A 5,043-nucleotide genomic window follows, 5' to 3' on the forward strand; every position below is an offset into this window, starting at 1 on the left:
ATGGACCTGTAAATGCAAACTGGAAGGCTGTAGCATGTGCCATTTTACAGACACTTGAAGGGCTGGATTTAAATAAACCTCTTTTCTGGATGGACCCGAAAAAGATGGACATCAGGAAACTTCCTGTTTTTTACCGAAATGTTTTTAAAGTGTGGGGACTTTTAACAGTGCAGAGAGTACAATGCTCAAGTTCTCTCTACTGGCCGCTGGAGGAGCCAATCATAAATGGTTCCATTTTAGATGTATCTCAGAGAAAGCCGTTTCCTGCACTTACGGAGGGGTTCCGCAGGGCTGGAGTCGTCACTCTAGGTGACCTACTGACCGTAGCAGGACCGGAGTTTGGGAACGCGGTGGCAGTTGCTGGACACATAAAGATGAGGTCAGTCCGTGTAGTCACACAGTTCCTTGTGGAATGGAGGTCCCTGTTGACTGAAGAGGTCCTGAACATGCTGGAGGAACATTCCGGAGGGCGAAGTAGTCCCAATGACCAAGATCCTTTTCCGGATTTTAGTGTCTTGGCAAATGTACGTGAGTGCTCAGGTGTGTTTCTTAAATCTGAAAAACTAAGTTTTGTGGGTCCCAAGGTACCATCTGGGAAAGAACTGTACAAAATGTGTGTACTATCTCTAAATAAAAAGTTTCTGGACAAAAGAGTCGACACACCTTGGCGTTCTGTTCTACAAATAAAGGAACATGTAAAGCCACAATGGAGGGCCTTGTACAAGTCACCATTAACAAAAAAGTGTGGGGATTTACAGTGGAGGATTTTACACGGTGCAGTGGCTGTTAATTCTTTTATCTGTGTTTTAAACCCTGATGTGAGTTATGAATGTCCTTTCTGTGCCGTGAGAGAATCTGTGTTTCACATGTTTATGCACTGTGTGAGACTGAAGCCTCTTTTTACTGTTTTACAGAGACTGCTTGGCCATTTTAATGAGAGTTTTACAATCGAAACTTTTATTTTTGGTTTTAAATACTCTCAAAAAAAAAGGTTTAAGTGTCAGTTGATAAATTTTATCATAGGGCAGGCAAAGATGGCCATATATGTCAGCAGGAGAAACAAAATTTATATATATATATATATATATATATTTATATTTAGCGAGTATCGTGTTCTTGTTTGTTTGTGTGAGATTTGTGAATAAAAAGGCTGCTTGAGTCACTTCTCAAGCCGTTAAACTTCTCTCAAAAAATATATAAATGTTTTAAAATAATCCTGAAATTCTCGTCGGCGTTGGCTTACTGAGCGATGAAGAGTCGGTTCAACTGATTCAGTTAATTCATTCAAGTAGGATAAGCAGCTTTGGTAATGATTCTTTAAATGAACCGATTCAGAATCCTCTTCTTGAATCGTTTGAGTCGTTCTCACTCGGTCAGGGTTGCACGTGTGGGTTGCTTTTCCTGCACGTGTAATCAGCACGTGTTCACAGACCGTAAATCCCGACCCCATGGTAGACACTCGACAGAAATTTCATACTAAAGTAAGTATTTTATATTTTCTGGGTCTAAACAGAGCAGAAGTATTGCTAATGTGTTGTACAGATTCTATTGGACTGGTGAACTGTGTGGATTTGTATATTTAACCCAGTTTAATATGGCCTGCTTTCTACAGTCAGAGACAAGTAAATCTGTTCTAATGCTCATTTATTTTCCATAGATAAAACACGTTTGTTTACACATGAATACGTACTTTATGCCTTCAGAATGGTGGAGATTTGGGTCTTAACTATGGTTAAGTGGGGGGTACTATAAAATGCACAGTTCTGAGAGACTATATACCTATACTGTGAAATCAGTACATGTGTGTGTTTAGAATGATTATAGCTTTTGGGGGAAAAAAAACTATTCTTGAATTTTTTAGTCCTTGTTCTGATGCACCTGTAACGTCTCCCTGAGGGCAACAGATCAGAGCCAGGGTGAGAGCTGTCCTTAATGATGGTTTTTCCTCTGCTGAGGCAACGGGGGGTGTAAATATCCATCAGGGAGGGGAGAGATAATAAATACACTTATAAATGTGATTACTTGATGAACGTAGACAAAACTCTATAAATGTGAAATGTTTTGTTGAAGTTCAGATGAAACTCTGATGTACAGAATCTTCAACAGAGTTCTGCAGAAAGATTTTGAATGCCTGTCATTCACCAGAACAAATTTGCAGTTGATCAGTCTGTCTAAAAGAAAAAATCTAAACACACAATATAAAATTCCTGCAGTGTGAATAAAGCCTTTGTGTTGCTTTTAGCAAACATGTCTAGTACTCTTGGTTCAATGTACACAATTTACCCCATTTAAATGCATTTTGGAAATTGTTCCACATGGCCTTAAAGTGTGAATATTCACTGTACGCCAAATAAGTAATCAAAGAACGGAATGGATTTTTTCTTCTCTAATGGACCATTAATCACAATTATAAAAGATGGAAGCTCGGAAGCATCAGGTACAAAGTATCAGAGCCCCCCCCAACACACACACACTTTTTTTCCCCCCACAATGGTTGCATGACTTTTGCTACACCATTTCCACTGTGTGTGTTACAAATCACTTTGAGGTAAAGTACTGCTGCTGTGAAGCCCTATTGGATCTGCTCCATTTTTTAAATTATTAATAATAATATTATTAAATTTGCTCTCTATCTCTCCGACTCTCCCTCTCTCTCTCTCTCTGACACTCTCTCTCTCTCTCTCTCTCTCTCACTTCCCAGAGTAAAGAGTGAGAGACATCACAGCGAGAATGCAATTCCAAATCTGTAACGTGTAATTTTTACGCTATCAGAAGGAGGGACACGTTCAATCTCAGTCTTTAATTAGATCTCTGGCAACGAAGGGGTGTGTGTGTGTAAAACAATAACATGCATGATGTATATTATGATCAGATTGTATACGTGATTATAAGCAGATTATACCTCTAATCTCATAAGGGATTAAAAATGGAAACCGAGCTTCGGCACATCAGTAATAATAATAATAAGTGGTATGATGTGATCAGTGGATCGATGAGGCTCTCTCTGAGGCTCTCTCTGAGGCTCTCTCTGAGTCACTCAGCGTTTTGTCTTCTCTCCACACAGTCATGCATCTTTCCTTTTCTCCTGTCCGTGGCTCTGAGACGTGCTGACGTTCAGGTCTGGCAGGATGTTCCATGATGGACACCTCCAGGGGAGTCAGGCTGATCGAGTACAAAGTGTTTATGTGTGCTAAAGGAAAGAGATCTGGTGGAAAGTCCGAGTTATAGAGTTCTAGTGCTGAGAAAAGTTTGTAAAGAAAAACAAATGTGTTTTTATAAGGTTTTCATTTTTTTGATTCACCCTCGTATATTAATGCACTTGTTCTAATATGTTATCGTTCCTATAGTAGCTGATAATCAAGGATGGGGTTGTGTGTGCGTTACCATGACCACCTGTTATTGTTATGCGTGTGTACATAATACGGGAACGCTTTAAGTGACCATTCCCGTAATAGTTTATGGTTTCTGAGGCCCTCATTGTATCTGCATTATTATAAAGTATTGCACTGGGGAGCTGTTTACCAAACAGTCAGTAAACCCTGCTGGAAGTGTCTTTTTTTATTTTATTTTAAATTTTTTTTATTTTTTTGCCCCCTATCACTTTCTGTGCGAGGGTGGATTGAGTGTTTTCAGTCCCGTCTCGGGCTAAACCATCACAGCTCTATTGAAATTGTCATCAAGTCTGAACATTAGAACCCAGCTTCCTTTTTTTTCAAGAACACACTATATGGCCAAAAGTTTGTGGACACCTGACCATCACACATGTACAGTATACGCTTGTTGAACACCCCATATCATGTTTATGCTGCAATGAAGATTCAGTGAACTGCAGGCTGGTGACTGATTTCAACACCAAGGACAGCACCAGCTGAGGCCTGAGTCACTATGAGAGCCTGAGAGAAACAAGTCACTCTCTCTCTCTCCATTTCTTTCTCTTTCTGTCTGTCTGATTGTCTTTCCATCTCTCTCTTGATCGGTCTTTGTCTCACTCTCTGTGTATGTGTGTCTCACTGTTATCTCTATCTTCGGTCTCTCACTTTCTGTCTGTCATTCTCTCTCACTTTCTTTCTGTCTGTCATTCTCTCTCACTTTCTATTCTCTCTCACTTTCTTTCTGTCTGACTGCCTTTCTGTCTCTATTGATCTGTGCCTCTCTCTCTCTCTCTCTCTCTCTCTCTCTCTCTCTCTCTCTGGGAGTGCGTGCGTGGGGAGGACAGAGCACGGTTCTGAGACAAAATCTTTTCAAAATGTTTGGTAAACAGAGCAAATGATGTACTGCACACAATCATACACAAAGACCAATCATACTGTATAAAAGACAGATCTATTACAGAGAATCTGCATCTAGTAAGGCACTTGTATGACCATGCGTATGACGACAAGATTGAAATGGGGTTTTTACCATTAGATCAGGAGAAAGCTTTTGACCAGGTCGAACATGTTTTTCTTTTTAACATCCTAAAGGCTTTTGGTTTTGGTGAAAATTTTATCTCAATGATGAGGCTATTATACTCTGAAGCTACATTTATGATAAAAGTGGCCGGTAGCTTAAGTACTGCTGTGAAGGCTCAGAAGGGTATCAGGCAGGGCTGCCCCCTGTCGGGCCAACTTTACGGCATAATTATTTAACTCCTGCTATATAAGCTTAGGAAAGAATTAACAGGTCTACAAATCGACACTCTAAACTGTCAACAACCCACCAAATTATCTGCATATGCGGATGATATCACAGTTTTAATTAGAGGTGATGTTAAGGTGGTAAAATACGCTCTGGAATGTTATGGAAGAGCTTCATCTGCAAAAGTCAACTGGCATAACAGCGATGTGGTGTGGTCAATCTGTTAAAAGTCCATCACTTCCTGGCATCATGGACTCTATCAAATATCAACAGATATTAAATGAAAACCTGACTGCCTCTGCCAGAAAGATTAAAATGGGCCGTGGTTGGATCTTCCAGCAGGACAATGATCCAAAACATACCTCAAAATCAACACACAAACGGTTTACTGACCACAAAATCAACAAATGAATAAAACACCACAGA

Source organism: Ictalurus punctatus, unplaced genomic scaffold, assembly GCF_001660625.3.
Source record: "Ictalurus punctatus breed USDA103 unplaced genomic scaffold, Coco_2.0 Super-Scaffold_100068, whole genome shotgun sequence".
In the NCBI taxonomy this organism is placed as follows: domain Eukaryota; kingdom Metazoa; phylum Chordata; class Actinopteri; order Siluriformes; family Ictaluridae; genus Ictalurus; species Ictalurus punctatus.